This window comes from Anomaloglossus baeobatrachus, chromosome 10, assembly GCF_048569485.1.
Source record: "Anomaloglossus baeobatrachus isolate aAnoBae1 chromosome 10, aAnoBae1.hap1, whole genome shotgun sequence".
Classification (NCBI taxonomy): Eukaryota; Metazoa; Chordata; class Amphibia; order Anura; family Aromobatidae; genus Anomaloglossus; species Anomaloglossus baeobatrachus.
This window is the reverse complement of record NC_134362.1, coordinates 43737641-43758326: the sequence shown is the minus strand read 5'-3', so window position 1 is coordinate 43758326 and position 20686 is coordinate 43737641. Positions and strand designations below refer to the sequence as shown.

The following is a 20686-nucleotide window of genomic DNA, read 5'->3' as shown; positions in this document are numbered from 1 at the left end:
CATTGTGAGACATCACTCGTTTCCAGTGTTTTAGGAAACATGCGAGAAATGTATTTAGAAAATCGGATGTCACTAGGATGGTGTGAGTGCCGTCCCGTGACATCCGATTTTTTACACGCTCCCATAGACTTGCATTGGAGAGACTCGCAGTAGAAACTCGCAAAAAAGCAGCATGCTGCGATTTTTTTCTCGGTCTGATTTGGACTGAGAAAAAAATCGCAAATGCGAGCTGAATCATTCACTAACATGTGTCCGATTCCAATGCGAGATTTTCTCACATTGCTCTACTGCGAGAAACTCGCAAGTGAGAAGCAGCCCTTACGATACGTCACGAGCTACAAGAATGGAGGTCCCACCGTGCACTTTATGAAGAGGAGGACTCAATGTATAATATAGGACCAGCACCATTTTCTAGGTTAACAACCTTTTTGAATGGTGTAGAGTGGTGGAAAAAACATAGATACTCGTCCCTGTTGCCCTGTAAGTATCTTGGCATCAATATGTGACAGAGATGTAACGTGACCGCTGCAGCCAATCATTAGTCACTGTTCAGTTGCAGTGGTCACTTGTCTTGTGCTTGGATGACATGTGAAAGCTGCAGCCAAACACTGAGTTCAAAAGCTTATGCCATCTATATAGGCAGAGCCGCTGAGCTTAGTGATTTGCTACAGCGGTGATGTGTTGTTGACATGATATCACCACTGCAATCAATCACTGAGCTCAATACCTGGTGGGGTGCAGTTTATTTCAGCAGAGCAACTGAGCTTAGTGATTGGCTGCAGTGTTGATTAGAGCTGTTGCTGTGATGTCATCACTGCAATCAATCACTGAGCTCAATATCTGGTGTATTTCAGCAGAACACCTGAGCTGAGTGATTGGCAGCAGTGGTGATGTGAGTTGTTGAAATGATGTCATCACTGCAATCAATCACTGAGCCTCAATACCTGGTACAGTTTATTTCAGTAGAGTAGCTGAACTTAGTGATTGGCTGCAGAAAAAAAAGATGTGTCAGAAGTGGGATTTGAACCCACGCCTCCATACGGAGACCAGAACACCCAGTTAGGGGAAGAGATGCCTCTTGAGTCTGGCGCCTTAGACCGCTCGGCCATCCTGACACCTGGTTCTACAGGTGGAATCTTTCCTCTTTTTGCTGTGTAACAAAAAGTCGTCAGGTGAAAGAAAAAGAAAAAGAATTTCAGTGAATCAGCGGCTGAAAAATACGAGAAGCGCAATAAAGACTTATCAATGGTGATACAACAAAGTATGCGCACCTGATTAGGGTTGTGTGCCGACAACCACGGAAAGGACAGCTGCTGCAGATCCTCACCTGAAGGATAGTGTGAAAGGAAGTAAAGGGTTAAAAATCAGCGCTTGTATCCAGATCTGATGAGCTGGGTACAAGGAGAACATGCTAGGTAATAGTTCATTAAGTCTACGCGTTTCAAAGTGACAACTTCTTCAGAAACGCTGGTTATTGCAGCAGGACAGCTGAGCTTAGTGATTGGCTGCAGCTACGATTATAGTTTTGACATGATGTCACCGCTGCAATCAATCACTAAGCTCAATATCTGGAGCAGTGTATTTCAGTCGAGCAGCTGACCAGAGTGATTGGCTGCAGCGGTGACATGATGTCACCACTGCAATCACTGAGCTCCATATCTGGTGCAGTTTATTTCAGCAGCACAGTTGTGCTTAGTGACTGGCTGCAGCGGTGATGAGATTTGTTGACATGATGTTGCCACTGCAATCAATCACTGAGCTCAATATCTGGAGCAGTTTATTTCAGCAGCGCAGCTGAGCTTAGTGATTGGCTGCAGCGGTGATGAGAGTCGTTTACATGATATTACCACTGCAATCACTTGAGCTCAATACCTGGTGTAGTTTATTTCAGCAGAGCAGTTAAGCTTAGTGACTGGCTGTAGAGGTGATGAGAGTTGTTGACATTAAGTCATCGCTGCAATCAGTCACTGACCTTAATATCTGGTGCAGTTTATTTCAGCAGAGCAGCTGAGCTTAGTGATTGGCAGCAGCAGTGATGAGAGTTGTTGACATGATGTCACCGCTGCAATCAATCACTGAGCTAAATACTTGGTGGTTTATTTCAGCAGAGCAGCTGAGCTTAGTGATTGGTTTCAGCGGTGATAAGAGTTGTTGATATTAAGTCACTGCTGCTATCAATCACTGAGCTCAATATCTGGTGCCGTTTATTTCAGCAGAGCACCTGAGCTTAGTGATTGGCTGCAGCGGTGATGAGAGTTATTGACATGATGTCACCGCTGCAATCAATCACTGAGCTCAATATCTGGTGCCGTTTATTTCAGCACAGCAGTTGCGCTTAGTGATTGGCAGCAGTGGTACATATGTGTACTGTAGTTTTATATCCTGAAAAAGTTATCACTTCAATACATGTAGACTTAATGAACCACTTCTTGGATTTGAATTACACGGTATCTTCTCCTTTTTTTTATTATAGTACAGTTGGAATAAATTTGTGAATTTTCACTTTTTATATGATGCATGCCAATTTCAGATCGTGCTGGTTTCCTTTTTTTCTCTGTTTTGACCGTAGTTATGCTACAAATCTGGTGTCTGACCAACACCATACCATGCACGCCTGATTTTGGTTTGCACTATATTCCTCCTGTTGGTAGCTGTTCAGACTCAGTTACCTCACCCCTTTCCACAGGCAATGCTAATTAAGCACCATTCTTGGATCTGGTCCGCCTTTATCAATGGTTGCTGTTTGACACTGGGAGGATCAGTTCTGATATAGTCCTGGTATGTGTAGGGCTTGCTCCACATGCTGGGACCTGGGCTGGTCTCTATCCACAAGTGCCTTTTTTGCAACATGGAAGCGGCTATATACAGGTTGCAGGTATGTGTGCTCCATTATGGTTCTGCTTTTAACTTTATCTAGGAGGCCGCATGGCACATCAAATACAGAATGTAGAGTAGGACCCCCCTATTGAGATTTGCCGTGACGTTGGCAGGGGTGGCTCAAAAAATTGATCAATTATTTGCTAAAAATCTCATTTTTTTATTATAGTACAGTTGGAATAAATTTGTGAATTTTCACTTTTTATATGATGCATGCCAATTTCAGATCGTGCTGGTTTCCTTTTTTTCTCTGTTTTGACCGTAGTTATGCTACAAATCTGGTGTCTGACCAACACCATACCATGCACGCCTGATTTTGGTTTGCACTATATTCCTCCTGTTGGTAGCTGTTCAGACTCAGTTACCTCACCCCTTTCCACAGGCAATGCTAATTAAGCACCATTCTTGGATCTGGTCCGCCTTTATCAATGGTTGCTGTTTGACACTGGGAGGATCAGTTCTGATATAGTCCTGGTATGTGTAGAGCTTGCTCCACATGCTGGGACCTGGGCTGGTCTCTATCCACAAGTGCCTTTTTTGCAACATGGAAGCGGCTATATACAGGTTGCAGGTATGGGTGCTCCATTATGGTTCTGCTTTTAACTTTATCTAGGAGGCCGCATGGCACATCAAATACAGAATGTAGAGTAGGACCCCCCTATTGAGATTTGCCGTGACGTTGGCAGGGGTGGCTCAAAAAATTGATCAATTATTTGCTAAAAATCTCATTTTTTTATTATAGTACAGTTGGAATAAATTTGTGAATTTTCACTTTTTATATGATGCATGCCAATTTCAGATCGTGCTGGTTTCCTTTTTTTATCTTCTCCTTGTGCCCGACTCATTGGCAGCACAGATTTTTAACCCTTAACTTCCTTCCGCAAAAAGAGAATTTCAGTAACATTCTGACCAATACCACAGAGCACAACACGTACTCTTAGGATACGTCACGAGCTACAAGCATGGAGGTCCCACCGTGCACTTTATAAAGATGAGGACTCAATTTATAATATAGGACCAGCACCATTTTCTAGGTTAACAACCCTTTTGAATGGTGTAGAGTGGTGGAAAAAACATAGATACTCGTCCCTGTTGCCCTGTAAGTATCTTGGCATCAATATGTGACAGAGATGTAACGTGACCGCTGCAGCCAATCATTAGTCACTGTTCAGTTGCAGTGGTCACTTGTCTTGTGCTTGGATGACATGTGAAAGCTGCATGTGACGCCTGTGATGTATGTTGACACCAGGAGACGAGCAGGGGATAGGCTGCAGTGGTAATGTCATGACTGCAGTGCATGTGACCGCTGCAGCCAATCAATGCTGGAGATAGTCTAATTTGGTAGTTAGGTCCCCCTCAGTCTTCACTGACAAATAATGTCATGGGAGAGAAGGGTTCGGCTTGTTAAATTTCTAACAGCCAACCCTTTTGTTTTCGTGGAGATAAGCTGCAGCCAGAGAAGTCTGAGAATAGATCTCTTGCGGTGATGTGAGCTGTTGACATGATGTCACTGCTGCAGCCAATCACTGAACTCTATAGCTTGTGTTATTATTTGAGCAGATCCACTGAGCTTTGTGATTGGTTTTAACGGTGATGTGAACTGTGAACATGACGTCACCGCTGCAGCCAAACACTGAGTTCAAAAGCTTATGCCATCTATATAGGCAGAGCCGCTGAGCTTAGTGATTTGCTACAGCGGTGATGTGTTGTTGACATGATATCACCACTGCAATCAATCACTGAGCTCAATACCTGGTGGGGTGCAGTTTATTTCAGCAGAGCAACTGAGCTTAGTGATTGGCTGCAGCGTTGATTAGAGCTGTTGATGTGCTGTCACCACTGCAATCAATCACTGAGCTCAATATCTGGTTTATTTCAGCAGAGCAGCTGAGCTTAGTGAGTGATTTGACTGCAGCGGTGATGTGAGTTGTTGACATGATGTCACCACTGCAAACAAACACTGAGCTCAATACCTGGTGCATTTTATTTCAGCAGAACAGCTGAGCTTAGTGATTGGCAGCAGCGGTGATGTGAGTTGTTGACATGATGTCACCGCTGCAATCACTGAGCTCAATATCTGGAGCAGTTTATTTCAACAGAGTAGCTGAGCTTAGTGATTGCCAGTAGCTGTGATGTGAGTTGTTGACATGATATCACCGCTGCAATCAATCACTGAGCTCAATACCTGGTGCAGTTTAATTCTGTAGAGCAGCTGAGCTTAGTGATTGGCAGCAGCGGTGATGTAAGTTGTTGACATGATGTCACCGCTGCAATCAATCACTGAGCTGAAAATATGGTGGTTTATTTCAGCAATGAGACTGAGCTTAGTGATTGGCTGCAGTGGTGATGTGAGCTGTCAATGTGATGTTACAGCTGCAACCAATCACTGAACTCAATAGCCTGTGTTATTTCAGCAGTGTCGCTGAGCTTTGTGATTGCCTTTAGTTGTGTTGTGAGCTGTGAACATTAGGTTACTGCTGCAGCCAAACACAGTTCAAAAGTGATTGTCAGCAGTGATGATGAGACCTTTTGATGTGATGTCACCGCTACTGAGCTCAATATCTGGTGCATTTTATTTCAGCAGAGCAGCTGAGCGTAGTGATTGACAGCAGCGGCGATGTAACCGCTGCAATCAATCACTGTGCTCAAAATCTGGTGCAGTTTATTTCAGCAGAGCAGCGGAGCTGTGTCCCACGCTCACCCTAGATCGTACGAGGCCGCGTCCTGTAAAGTTTACTTACATAAATGAAAAAATTGTCAGCGGTAAAAAAATTCTAAATAAAGTAGAAAAATACCACAAGAAAAAATTCCATTAAAAAAATAAGAAAATTCATAGCACATGTATCAGTGACTAAAGGGTTAAATCATGGAAAAAGTCAGAACAGAACATTTTTATTCTTAGCAGTAAAAATAAATGGATTTATTAAAATGAGAAAAGGAAGAAGGGAAGAAAAAAAAAAAAAAAGAAAAAGATGTGTCAGAAGTGGGATTTGAACCCACGCCTCCATACGGAGACCAGAACACCCAGTTAGGGGAAGAGGAGCCTCTTGAGTCTGGCGCCTTAGACCACTCGGCCATCCTGACACCGCGGTGATGTGCGGACCCTGAGAATACAGGAGGCTGCACCCGGGCCGCGCAGCAGTGACGTCACCGAATGTTTATTTGGCGGGAACGTTCCTCACAAGCGGCGGTTATTATCGCAGGTCGCCATTTACCTCACGACTCCCTTTATCACCGGGTGACATTCAATTTTGCGGTCGTGAATCACTCTAAAAAGCGGAATGCAGCCCTTGTGTGGAGAGTATTTGTACGTAGATGTGTTATTATGGGCTGTGAACAAGCCTCCCACTCATTCACGTCAGGTAAAGAGCTGTATACACGCTGCGGCACGGCTTATAATGCCGGTACGTCATGGTAACCGCTTTCTACACACTCAGGGGGTCGATATTACGTGATATATGAAGGAAGAAGGCTGATTAATCAGAGCACTGATGGAAATGACGGAAGTGTGTGAGCAGGAGCGATTAGTCACGATCGCCTCAGTGTGGTCATATGACCGCCAGGTGGCGTGTGATAGCCACTGCGCCTGCGCAAGTCTCCAAGCCTTGTCCCAAAGAAGCCGCAAAATGTCAGCCCTGTAATGTGAACAGTGCCCTTTACCACCTCTCTGTCCTATTTCAATGAAGGACATATTTCCCAGATTTGAAAGACAGGTAAATGAAGGGGTGTGTACTGTATTAATTTCTAATTTTCAGTGAGCCTGTATCTTATTGACACGCCAGCATCAACGCCTGGGGTGACTCGTTACCGGGCAGCGGTTCTGCTCCTGGGACGCCGTAGTGGCGAGGCCCGGTTCCGTGACCCCGGCGGTGTCGTTTAGTAAATAGAAAGGGGATGATGACAATTTATTCGTGACGCCACCTGTGATATGCGGCAAGTTACAGTGCCTTGTAAAAGTATTCGTCTCCCTTGAATTTTTCAACCTTTTCCCACATTTCAGGCGTCAAACATAAAGATAAAAAATGTAATGTTATGGTGAAGAATCAACAACAAGTGGGACACAATTGTGAAGTTGAACGAAATGTATTGCTTATTTAAATTTTAAAAAAAAAATTGAAAATTGGGGCGTGCAATATTATTCCTCCCCTTTTCTTTCAGTGCAGCAGGTACATTGAGGATCTCTAGGATACTCCAAAAGTTCATTGAGGATCTCTGAATGATTCATTGTTGTCAGGGCCGTATTTGGCATTCATGCTGCCCTAGACACTTGAAGTTGTAACGCCCCCTACTGGTAAGTCAGACTAAAGGTATCGTCACACTAATCGACGCTCCAGCGATCCCACCAGTGATCTGACCTGGCAGGGATCGCTGGAGCGTTGCTACATGGTCGCTGGTGAGCTATCAAACAGGCAGATCTCCACAGCGATCAGAGATCAGCTACCAGCGACCGGTGTAACGACTCTGTGCTTCGTAACCATGGTACACATCGGGTTACTAAGCAAAGCGCTTTGCTTATAGTTACCCGATGTGTACCTTGGCTACATGTGCAGGGAGGAGGGAGCCGGCTTCTAGAAGCTGCAGACACTGGTAACCAAGGTAAATATCGGGTAACCAAGCAAATCCTTTGCTTGGTTACCCAATGTGTACCTTGGTTACCAGCGTCCGCAGAAGCCGGCTCCCTGCTCCCTGCACATTAAAAAAAAAAAAAAAATTGAAAATTGGGGCGTGCAATATTATTCCTCCCCTTTACTCTCAGTGCAGCAGGTTCAGTGAGGATCTCTAGGATACTCCAAAAGTAAAAATGGTCCAGGACATTCAGCAACGACCGGCAACCTCACAGCAGGGGCCAGGTCGTTGCTGGATGTCACACAGCGACATCGCTAGCAAGATCGCTGTTGCGTCACAAAAAACGTGACTTGGCAGCGATGTCGCTTAGTGAGACATGGCCTTAAGGGTACGTGGATACGATATTTGTTTCAGGTGGATCTGCTCTATTATGCGCCTTAAAAAGCGGTAAATAAACTCTAAAAAGCCTGGCTATATTCCCTGCAGTTTAGACATGATGTGCTGATCATGTGTTCAGTCTTTTGACCTTCTTTTAACTGCTTCAGATTTCCAAAAATGTGAAGCGGTTGAATGAAGTGACCCGACCATTCCTCAGGCAACGTACATAAGATAAGATGCTCACTCGTGTATATAATACAATTTAAGTAAAAAACGGTCCCCAAAAGATGTCAAAAAAGAAGCAAAAAGTAGCTTTAGCACAAAATACACCGGTGTGTCCTGAAGCGTTTTCTGCCTGAAAACCCCATGGCATTCTACACTACGTCTAGAAGACATCATGTGCCCATACCCTTTAAATAGTAGGTAAGTCCTCCCATACACAGACTAAAGGTGTCAGAACCCTCCAATATTAACAGTTTCGGCCCATAGTCTAATGTGTATGGCTGCCTCTGACTGATGATGTCTGGGTAGATAAGGATCCAGCATGTCAGATTTAGGACTGAAGCTCCTTATATTCTATAAATGACAAGCCTCCAGAGATGTCTGGCAGCTGCTCTTTTATAGAGAACACAGGAGTGCTCGGCAAAGTGAGAAATCTTGTATAAGGGTATGTGCACACGTTTCTTTTTACCTGCTTTTTTGCTGCTTTTTCTTCTGCGCTGTTTAATGGCAAAATGGTTGTGTTCTGCTTTTCAAGCAAAGTCTATGGGAATTTGGGTTTCTTGTCCGCACTATGCAGTTCAAATTGCAGCCTTTTTGTTGCAGAACTTTGGTCAAAAACTCAGCTTTGCAGTGCAAAACCCAAATGGCAAAAACAATTGACATGTCAATTGTTTTTGCCATTTGGGTTTTGCAGTGCAAAGCTGAGTTTTTGACCAAAGTTCTGCAACAAAAAGGCTGCAGTTTGAACTGCATAGTGCGGACAAGAAACCCAAATTCCCATAGACTTTGCTTGAAAAGCAGAACACAACCATTTTGCCATTAAACAGCGCAGAAGAAAAAGCAGCAAAAAAGCAGGTAAAAAGCAGGTAAAAAGCAACGTGCGCACATACCCTAAGGGTGCATTCACAATTCTCGCATTGCACTCAGCCCCATGTAAGACAACGCTTCAGCTCAGATCTGCGAGATTTTACTCAGCCATAATCTGACTGAGGAAAAAACCACAGCATGCTGTGATTGTCTGTGAGTCTCGGATCACTTGCACCCACACAAGTCTATGAGTTCGAGTGAAACATCGGACATTCGAGTGCTGTGCGATATATGCATCAGCTGACAATGAAGGAGATGGAAAGATCATTCTCTCCCTCTCCTCCACAGCAGTGATCTGATCGCAAGATTGCAGCAGAGCATGAGCCGAGGGACATTAGCAGATCGCATCCGATACTCTCGCATAGGATGCCATATGCTGATGTGACCCCAGTGTAATGGAAAATCTGGCAAGATAGCTGCTGGCCGAATGATCAGACAACGGTCTATATGTATGGAGGCATTAGTTAACACTTGTAAAACTGAGAAATGTGGCCTAACTCAGATGGCTGTATTATCAGCCCACCACAATGAACATATAATCTTCAAGTATCATGTCTAATAAATTTAAAGATTACAACATCTACATTGATAATTCACCACAACCACCATCAGTATGCAATTACAGTACCAAGTCCATCATCAGAACATAACTACATCACAAGAATAACCATCAGCACATGAATACATCACCAGAACAAGAGTCAGTACATGCCTACATCACCAGAACAATGATCAGTACAGGAATACAGCCCCAGAACCACTGTCAGTACATGAATGCATCACCAGTATAATTGTCAGTACAAAAATACAGCCTGAGAACAACCGTCAATGCATGACACATCACCAACGTTATACAGCGATCACTTTCAATGTCAGGTTAGCCCCTATCATATAAACTTGTATACCTTAACAATGGTAAGGAGATTTTTGAAATTGTTGTTCCAGCTATCATCAAACTATGGATCATACAGGTACCACAGTACTGATTAGTTGCTGGTAGCAGCACTAGTAAACATTTAAAAAGTAACTTAAAGGTTTGGTCCGAAGGCAAAGTAATTTTCATTCTAAATCCCTATCTATTTAGTGCCAAAATGTACATTTTTTAATATACTAGCATTAATAATTTCCTATCCTTCCCTAACTACACCATTTAACTGTTATTTACACCATCTAACTGTTATTCTCTCTTTTTTTCCCCCTACTTCCTTTTTGATAACGCTTCGTTTGAGAATTCCAGTACATGGTGCATGCTGGGATACTCAAACAAGATGTCATCAGGTGCTAAGGCTGCAGTCACTGCCGCAGCCTCTGACTCCTCCCTGAAATGAAGCACCATCAGTGATGCTCATTTCAGGGGCTGGGCTATTCCCTGCATGATGTGCTCTGTCCGATGTGCACAATGACAGCACACACTCAGCAGTAATGACCTGGCACCAGAGCAGTGTCAGAATATCCGGCGTACAAAACAAAGACCAGGTGATGTCACTGGTCTCCGTACGCCAGGTATTGGGACATTGGTGCCGGCTCGTTATTGCTGATCTGAGCCAGCAATAGAGCGCGCACTGTCATTATGCACATTGCACAGTGCATGGAGACTAGCCCAGCCCCTGAAACAAGCGTCACTGATGACGCTTCATTTCAGGGAAGGGCAGAGGCTGCGGCAGTGACTGCAGCCTCTGCCCCATGATGATGCTTCTTTCGAGTATCCCAGCATGCACCATGCTCTAGGATTATCAAAAGAAGCGTCATCAAAAAGGTCCATTAATTTTAAGTAGATTGGTGCAGTAATGTGTCCTGAGACCCCATAGGTGAAGTGCACGGCTCAGGAGACAGGACTCTGACTTTCTACTGATTCCGCGCTGCTCTGTCTGCTCTCCTGCACTTTTCTAATAGGTCTTTGGAGCAATTGGTGGGGGACTGGGGATCGGGTTCCACTCAGATCTGCTCAAAATTAATTACCCTAAAACATATAAAATAATTTCTATAACATTAAGTCTCTCTTTAAGGTGCGTTTACACTGCTGCTGATTATCGTCTCCCTCAACAAGCCGTCAATCACCTGGTGCAGGAGCAAAATATTTGTTCTTATAGTGACATTTTTACGATTAAAAGCAAATCTGTCACCCACAAAATGCCAATCACCCTGCACAAACATTCATAATAGGGAACATCACCCATAGAAAAATCATACCAAGTGTATACAGCCCATACAGAAATCACACCAGGTTTATACAGCTCATACAGAAATCACACCAGATGTATACAGCTCATACAGAAATCATACCAGGTGTATACAGCCCATACAGAAATCATACCAGGTGTATATAGCTCATACAGAAATCTCACTAGGTCTATACAGCCCATACAGAAATCATACCAGGTGTATACAGCTCATACAGAAATCACACCAGGTGTACACAGCCCAATCAGAAATCACACCAGGTGTACACAGCCCTTTCAGAAATGATACCAGGCTCGTATACAGCTCATACAGAAATCACACCAGGTGTATACAGCTCATACAGAAATCACACCAGGTGTATAGAGCTCACACAGAAATCATACCAGGTGTATACAGCCCATACAGAAATCATACCAGGTGTATACAGCACATAAAGAAATCATACCAGGTGTATACAGCCCATACAGAAATCATACCAGGTGTATACAGCTCATACAGAAATCATACCAGATATATAAAGCTCATACAGAAATCATACCAGGTGTATACAGCCCATACAGAAATCATACCAGATGTATACAGCTCATACAGAAATCACACCAGGTGTATAAAGCCCATACAAAAATCACACCATATGTATACAGCTCATACAGAAATCATACCAGGTGTATACAGCACATACAGAAATCATACCAGATGTATACAGCTAATACAGAAATCATACCAGGTGTATACAGCACATAGAGAAATCATACCAGATGTATACAGCTCATAAGGAAATCATACCAGGTGTATACAGCTCATACAGAAATCATACCACGTGTATACAGCTCAACATTTGATAAAAGATTCACTTTTGTTTATGGCATAGGCCGCACCAAAAGTGCACAATGCCCCCTCACTGCAAAAAAAAAAATGAAATAATTTTTCATTGATTGGTTACACTGTATCTACCTGGCAGCCTCATAGACCTCCATGTATCATGCAGACAGCACCCCCAGGCCTCCATGTATCATGCAGCCAGAACCCCCAGGGCCTCCATGTATCATGCAGCCAGCCCCCCCAGGGCCTCCATGTGTCATGCAGCCAGCCCCCCAGGGCCTACATGTATCATGCAGCCAGCCCCCCCAGAGCCTCCATGTGTCATGCAGCCAGCCCCCCCCCCCCGGTGTCATGCAGTCAGCCCCCCGCAGGGCCTCAATGTGTCATGCAGCCAGCCCACCCCAGGGCCTCCATGTGTCATGCAGCCAGCCCCCCCAAGGCCTCCATGTGTCATGCAGTCAGCCCCCCCCAGGGCCTCCATGTGTCTTGCAGCCAGCCCCCCCAGGGCCTCCATGTGTCATGCAGACAGCCCTCCCAGTGCCTCCATGTGTCATGCAGCCAGCCCCCCCAGGGCCCCCATGTGTCATGCAGCCAGCACCCCCCAGGGCCTCCATGTGTCATGCAGCCAGCCCCCCCCCCCCCCAGAGCCTCCATTTGTCATGCAGCCAGCCCCCCCAAAGCCCAAATGTGGAAGAAGGTGCTCTGGTCAGATGAAAGCAAAATCGAACTTTTTGAGCACAATGCCAAACGATCTGTTTGGCGTAAAAGCAACACAGCTCATCACCCTGAACACACCATACCCACTGTCAAACATGCTGGTGGCAGCATCATGGTTTGGGCCTGATTTTCTTCAGCAAGGACAGGGAAGATGGTTAAAATTGATGGGAAGATGGATGGAGCCAAATACAGGACCACTCTTGAAGAAAACCTGTTGGAGTCTGCAAAAGACCTGAGACTGGGACAGAGATTTGTCTTCCAACAAGACAATGATCCCAAACATAAAGCAAAATCTTCAATGGAATGGTTCACAAATAAACGTATCCAGGTGTTAGAATGGCCAAGTCACAGTCCAGACCTGAACCCAATCGAGAATCTGTGGAAAGAGCTGAAAACTGCTGTTCACAAACGCTCTCCATCCAACCTCACTCAGCTCCAACTATATGCAAAGGAAGAATGGGCAAGAATTTCAGTTTCTCAATGTGCAAAACTGATAGATACATACCCCAAGCGACTGCAGCTGTGATCGCAGCAAAAGGTGGCGCTACAAAGTATTAACTTAAAGGGACCGATTAATATTGCACGCTCCAATTTTCAGTTTTTTATTTTTTAAAAAAGTTTAAAATAAGCAATAAATTTCGTTCAACTTCACAATTGTGCCCACTTGTTGATTCTTCACCATAAAATTAAAATTTTTATCTTTATGTTTGAAGCCAGAAATGTGAGAAAAGGTTGAAAAAAATCAAGGGGGCCGAATACTTTCACAAGGCACTGTAAGAGGCATTGTGATCTCCTGACCAGAAATCGTGTGGAAGTGAAGATGAATTTTTAGACCTTTGAGTCATTTTATTTATATCTATTTAGTTATTTTTTTTATTAACATTGCTTTTTCTATATCTTTTTTTTGCAGTATCCGCCTGTTTGAAGCGGACTCAAAAACATGGTCGATTTGGTGCCAACTTCAAAAAGGCAGATACTGTAGAAAATTATGTTTGACATAACCCAATGTGACTATGTGCGTTATTAAAGTGAATGGTTCCTTCAGTGCAAAGATCCAAATTCTGTTTTCCAGGACTTCAAATGTATGCACCAAATAAGACATTTTATCCTAAAATGCAATGTGAACATAAACCAAAGAGGACCTATTGCCCTTTGGTAAAACTTCTTGAAGTAATAGAATACCAGTGATAATAGCCTTTACAGCCCCGACTGTTTAGGAAAGGGAAACTAAAGTCATCTCTACTGTATGCTGTCTCAATATTTTGCCAACTGTTTGAGACTTCATGCTACTGAGATGGAAGATACCATTGTCTGTGTGTGTGGGGCAGGGGAGACTTTGCAGCATGGAAACAGAAGGAAGATGTGTGCTGCAGTTATTTACTACTTGTAAAATGTTACTATTTGGAGACAATGTAAGATGGATTACTGTATAGTATTGAGGAGGAGGCTACAAACAGCAACTGAGGTAAATCCTGTTGTCGCCTAATGCCGCTGTCTGTTTACAGTAAGTAGTGAGAGACTCAAATTATCCTTCACAGGTAGACAATTCCTTCTTTTTCTGATAAAGATAAACCTTTTACAAGCAGTTATTACCCTTTATGCAGATTAATCCTTTAGATGCAGCTATGTCCTTCTCTCGTATATTTTAGAACTAGCTGTACTACCCGGCTTAATAACTGTTGTTAACAAAATAGAATGTATTAACATTCCCGGGATAGAATGTATCAATAGAATGTATTAACGCCCGGGATAGTAACTGTCTCTTTGTTTCTCTCCCATTCTCTGTCTGTCTCCCCCTCTGTATATATCTCTCTTTCTCTCTCTCTATCTCTTTGTCTGTCTCTTTCCCTGTCTGTCTCTGACTGTCTCTGTCTCTTTCTCCGTCTGTCTCAATCTCTTTCCCTGTCTATCTATCTCTTTCCTTGTCTGTCTATCTATCGCTGTCACTTTCCCTGTCTGTCTCTTTCCCTGTCTGTTTCTTTCCCTCTCTTTCCCTGTCTGTTTCTTTCCCTCTCTTTCCCTGTCTGTCTCTTTCCCGCTTTCCCTCTGTCTCTTTCCCTGTGTCTGTCTCTTTGTCTATCTCTTTACCTGTCTTTGTCTGTCTCTTACCCTGTCTGTCTCTTTCCCTTTCTTTCCCTGTCTGTCTGTTTCCCTGTGTCTGTCTCTGTCTTTTTGTCTGTGTCTGTCTCTTTCCCTGTCAGTCTGTCTCTTTGTCTGTCTCTTTGTGTCTGTCTCTTACCCTGTCTATGTCTCTTTCTTACCCTGTCTGTGTCTGCCTCTTTCCCTGTCTGTCTCTTTCCCTGGCTGCATTGTGACACGCCAACATTCCATATAAGGGCGTGGCTGCGCAGTCTTCTGAAGTTCTGGCTGCACTGTGGCTCCCAGCTCCATTCGCTTTAAAGCAGGCAGGTTTTTTGGTGAATAACTGTAAAGCGCGGGGTTAAAATTTCCCCTCAAAACATAGCCTATGACGCTCTCGGGGTCCAGACGTGAGTGTGCAAAATTTTGTGGCTGTAGCTGCGACGGTGCAGATGCCAATCCTGGACATACACACATACACACACATTCAGCTTTATATATTAGATTGTATATTGGTATAGTTCGATTTTAGATATGTGTCAGTATTTTTTTGGTATCTGTTTAATCAAATTTGTAATGTGTCCTTGAAGGGCATACATGTAAATTGTGGCAATTACGGCAGCAGTATTTATGTGTAGAATTTATAAGCCAGAAATATTTGTGTGAATGTTATAGTGCAGCATTAGTTATATGAACAGTTTTTTGGGACTTTTAATGCTATAAACCAGAGTAATTTGTGTACAGTATAATACAGCATTCTGTATGTGAATGTTATGCTTAATTGATATGATTTGTTAAATGGTATTTTGTGATATTTATACTTAATGTTTTACCTATATTCTTTTACGTTACTTTCACGTTTAGTGTTTTACAGTGTGAAAAGAAGATGTAGAAAAAGTGGTCACATTTCGTCTAAGAGCTGTTTGTTTTTCAGGGTTTCATATTGCAACTGAAAAAAGCACATGCAGGTCACCTGGCCAGGTGAATGGAGTTTTGTAGCAGTTGGTGACTCCCATATGCAGTAGTCGTGGCCGAGTGGTTAAGGCGATGGACTTGAAATCCATTGGGGTTTCCCCGCGCAGGTTCGAATCCTGCCGACTACGGATCAATTTTTTTGCACCTATAAACTGAAGGTGTCTTTTTTTAGCATGTTATTTTGCTATATCCATTAAAATGTAGTAAACACTATCAATGTATTTTATTAGGTATAATACAGGTAATCTAATTTGCTCGTACACACCTATTAGGATTTTGTTTTGTCTTATTTATTCCTATAGGTGTCACTATTTCTACTGACAACTTAGAATAGCTTTTATGTTCTTAGAAAATATAAATATAAAATATTCTAGAAATTGGGCCTGGAATGCAAAATCACCTAAAAAGCTCCAAATGTCTCCGTACTGTGTTGGGGGTTTGTGGGAGCGTCATACAATGAGGGAGAATTATATTGTGTAGGGAACATCATACGGTTTCAAGGGACTTGTTGATCAAGGTGCAAGGGTGAATAATAGGAGAAGTATGATTTCTAAACTTTATAAAAAGCAGTAAATTATATGGTTTTGACCAGAGGCAGATTATCATACCAGAGGCCCTGGCATGAATTCATTATAACACACATGGCCGAGCACTGTGAACTGCGGGCGGCCGTGTCTCCTGTACTATAATGCGGCTGGCTGACACTGTCTGCCCCTGTAAATGTGTCAGTACCGTCCCCCCGGCATCACAGTACAGGCGACAGGGCCGCGCAGCCATCTTTGTGTTATAATGATATTATGCTGCAGGCAGCCGGCCCTATAGCAGTCGGGAGAGCAGCCCAGGAGGGAATTGCCCTCCCGGGCCAGCCCACCCCTGTAAATATATATATATATATGTCTCCCAGCCTGTCCACATCAGGGCAAGGGGAAGAGGTGAGGCAAAATGCCATAATTGGCACACCTAATGTGATGTGCCACTTCTGGGGTGGCTGTGGGCTGGTATTTTTAGGCTGGGAAGGGCCCAATAACCGTGGACCTTCACATCCTGATAATACCACTCCACTGCTGTTTTCTTTATCTTTGCTGGTTCTCAACAATAGAGGGGGAACTCACGTAGTTTTATTTATTTATTAAGTTTAACCAGGTAAAACACCCTTTAGTGCCACATAAAAGGCACTATAGAGTACAAGTGTATAATATGTAGGAGGGACATTATATAGCTGCAGGATATCTACAGTATCTATCTATCTATCTATCTATCTATCTATCTATCTATCTATCTTATCTTTCTATCTTATCTTTCTATTTTATCTTTTCTATCATCTATCGTTTAGATTTGATTGCTTTATTATTTCTGCTTTATTATTTTTTCCCCCTGGAAGACGCTGTCACGAAATGCGTGTGGCATCCTATCCTGACTACCCTGGACTGTCTATGACATAGTTGGTATAAAGATTTATTGGTGTGATCCACTTGGATTTATTTTTGCAGTTTGCATCTGCATTAATGTCACCACTTTAAGGGCTTATCCGCACGTGGCGTTGTTTTTTTGCGTTTCTGCAGCGTTTTGAGCTGCAGCGTCACATTACCAAAATTCATGCGTTCTGCTTCCCAAGCAAAGTCTATGAGAATCATGCAAAATCTGTGCGCACAATGCTTTTTTAAACGCAGCGTTTTGCTTGTCAAAAATTTGTCAAAATCTCTGCGTTTAGAAAAGAAGCAGCATGTCGATTCTTTTGAGCGTTTTGGCAGCGTTCTACACCCATTGAAATCAATGAGTTATTGTAAAACGCTAACAAAATGCTAAGCAGTGCATTTGCACTGCTTTTTTGTTGCGATCCGCATGTTTTTTTGACAAAACGAACGCAGATCTTTCGGTCTCTCTCTCTCTCTGTCCATGTCGGTCTCTCCCTCCCACCCCCTCTCTCATACTCACCGATCCACGATCACCGGCGCTGCGCTGCACGGCGTTCACACTGTGGCGGCTTCTCTTTTGAAAATGCCGGCCGCTCAATAATCCATCTCGTATTCCTTGCTTCCCCCGCCCACCGGCGCCTATGAGTGGTTGCAGTCAGACACGCCCCCCAGCTGAGTGACAGCTGTCTCACTGCAACCAATCACAGCCGTCGGTGGGCGGGTCTATATCAAGCAGTAAAAAAAAAAAAATTTAAAAAAGAACGACGTGCGGTCCCCCCAATTTGGATACCAGCCAGGGTAAAGCCACACGGCTGAAGGCTGGTATTCTCAGGATGGGGAGCTCCATGTTATGGGGAGCCCCCCAGCTTAACAATATCAGCCAGCAGCCGCCATCCATTAGATGCGACAGTCCCGGGACTCTACCCGGCTCATCCCGAATTGCCCTGGTGCGGTGGCAAACTGGGTAATAAGGAGTTAATGGCAGCAGCCCGTAGCTGCCACTAAGTCCTAGATTAATCATGGCAGGCGTCTCCCCGAGATACCTTCCATGATTAACCTGTAAGTTAAAGAAAATAAACACATACACCCAAAAAATCCTTTATTTGTAATGAAAGACAAAAAAATACTCTCTTTCACTAATTTATTAACCCCTCAAAAACACCTCCAGGTCCGACGTAATCCATGCAAGGTCCCACGACGCTTTCAGCTCTGCTACATCGGAAGCTGACAGGAGCGGCAGTAAAACACAGCTCCATGCAGCAACTGAAGTGAGTCGTGCAATCAGCTGTGCTGTCACTGAGGTTACTCGCGGCCACCGCTCTCAGGTGGACGACTGCAGCTGTGGCCGCGAGTAACCTGAGTGAAAGCACAGCTGATCGCGCGGCTCACTGCAGTTACTCAAGGGATTTCAAATCAAGCCGCGGCGCACAGAGTCGCGCAATCACAATGAAGTCGGGTGAAGTTCATCCGAGTTCATTCTGATTGCGCGGCACTGACTCTCAGCCAGCCATGCTCTTTTTGACAGTGCGGTCCCACTCGGCTCTGCTGCAAGTCTATGGGAATGCTGTAGAGCCGAGTGGGACCGCACTGACAAAAATGTGCGTTCTGGATGCTTTTCAATGCGTCTCAGAACGCAGCTTTTTCGGCTGCGTTTTGAGACGCAGACGCTACGGAATAGAACGCAACGTGCGTACATAGCCTAATACCGCATGCCGCCACATTATTATCTATAGATCACACATTACATTCATGTTATGAGCACATTATCGTGTATTTGTCCTTTGGCTATAAAAATGAAAAAGTTTTATTTATTAATCTGTTCTTTTTAAGCCATAGTGATTAGTGGACAATTGTATTTACGACTGTTTAGATCTACATTTGGGCTTATTTATGTACTAGCTGTACTACCCGGCTTCGCCCGGCTTAATAACTGTTGTTAACAAAATAGAATGTATTAACAAAAATGTATTCTGCACACAAAAAACACAAAACAAATAGATATAAATGTAATTATTAAAAGGCAAAAACTAAGCTAATAGAAGCATTTCACAACATTTATTTCAACACGACAGATATTCCACACAGATTTAACTAAATTGGCCAAGTAATGTGCTCTGTCAGTCTCTTTCCAGGTCTGTCTCTTTCCAGGTCTGTCTCTTTCCCCATCTGTCTCTTTCCCCGTCTGTCTCTTTCCCCGTCTGCCTGTCTCTGTCTGTCTCTTTTTTTGTCTGTCTCTATCTCTCTGTCTCTTTCCCAGGTCTGTCTCTTTCCCCGTCTGTCTCACCGTCTCTTGTCTGTGTCTTTTCCTGTCTGTCTCTTTCCTTGTCTGTCTCTCTTTCTCTGTCTCTTTCCTTGTCTGTCTCTCTTTCTTTGTCTCTTTCCCCATCTGTCTCTAGCAAGGTCTGGGTCTTTCTCCATCTATCCTTGTCTATCTCTCTGCTTGTCTCCTCCTTCCCTATCTGCCTGTCTCTGTCCCTGTCTGCATGTCTGTCTGTCTGTCTCTTTCCCCGTCTGTCTCTTTCCCCGTCTGTCTCTTTCCCCGTCTGTCTCTTTCCCCGTCTGTCTCTTTCCCCGTCTGTCTCTTTCCCCGTCTGTCTCTTTCCCCGTCTGTCTCTTTCACCGTCTGTCTCTTTCACCGTTTGTCTCTGTCTCTTTCACCGTTTGTCTCTATCTCTCTGTCTCTTTCCCTGTCTGTCTCTCTGTCTGTCTCTGTCTGTCTCTTTCTATCCATCTCCCCACCGACATCTTATTACCTCACATATAAGCTTCTTATACTATGAATGTCTTTTGTTCCTATAGCAACCACTCACAGCTCCTACTAATAACCTGTAGTTCTAGGCTCCATTTACTTTAATGGAGCCATGTTTTTTGGAGCGTAACTGTAAAGCGTGGGGTTACATTTTCCTGTCAAAACATAGTCTACGACGTTCCCTGGATCACATGAGGTGTCTGTGCAAAATTTCGTGATTGTAAATGTGACAGTGCGGATACACTTTTCGTTTCACTTTTTCCCCATTATGTAGATAGGGGCAATATTGATTGGCAAATTGGAACGCGCGGGGTTAAAATTTTTCCTCACAACATAGCCTATGACGCTCTCGGGGTCCAGACGTGTGAGTTCGCAAAATTTTGTGGCGGTAGCTGCGACGGTGCAGATGCCAATCCCGGACATACACACATTCAGCTTTATATATTAGACTAGCTGTACTACCCGGCTTCGCCCGGGTTAATAACTGCTGTTAACAAAATAGAATGTATTAACAAAAATGTATTCTGCACACAAACACCACAAAACAAATAGATAGAAATGTAATTATTAAATTGTTGCCTATATTAACCAATCAGAGCTCAGATTAATTAACTGTAGCAAAACAGAAGCTAAGCTGTGATTGGTTGCTATTGGCAGCCTGATAAATCTCCAGGCAACAGAAAGCCCTCCCCCTGACAGTATATATTAGCTCACACATACACATATAGACAGGTCATGTGACTGACAGCTGCCGTATTTAATATGTGGTACATTTGTTGTTCTTGTAGTTTGGCTGCTTATTAATCAGATTTTTATTTTTGAAGGATAATACCAGACT

At 43.7% G+C, this 20686-nt stretch overlaps 3 non-coding genes across 3 annotated transcripts; 1 reads left to right on the top strand and 2 right to left on the bottom strand.

Annotated features, from left to right (window-relative positions):
* Positions 1–1006: 1006 nt before the first annotated feature.
* TRNAL-CAA (transfer RNA leucine (anticodon CAA)) lies at positions 1007–1115 on the bottom strand. Its single transcript has 2 exons — positions 1078–1115; positions 1007–1052 (listed from the first exon to the last, which is right to left on the bottom strand). It is a non-coding gene; the product is annotated as a tRNA-Leu (tRNA).
* Positions 1116–5852: 4737 nt separating this feature from the next.
* Positions 5853–5961, bottom strand: TRNAL-CAA (transfer RNA leucine (anticodon CAA)). Its single transcript has 2 exons — positions 5924–5961; positions 5853–5898 (listed from the first exon to the last, which is right to left on the bottom strand). It is a non-coding gene; the product is annotated as a tRNA-Leu (tRNA).
* Positions 5962–15730: 9769 nt separating this feature from the next.
* On the top strand, positions 15731–15812 carry TRNAS-UGA (transfer RNA serine (anticodon UGA)). The gene has a single exon. It is a non-coding gene; the product is annotated as a tRNA-Ser (tRNA).
* Positions 15813–20686: the final 4874 nt, after the last annotated feature.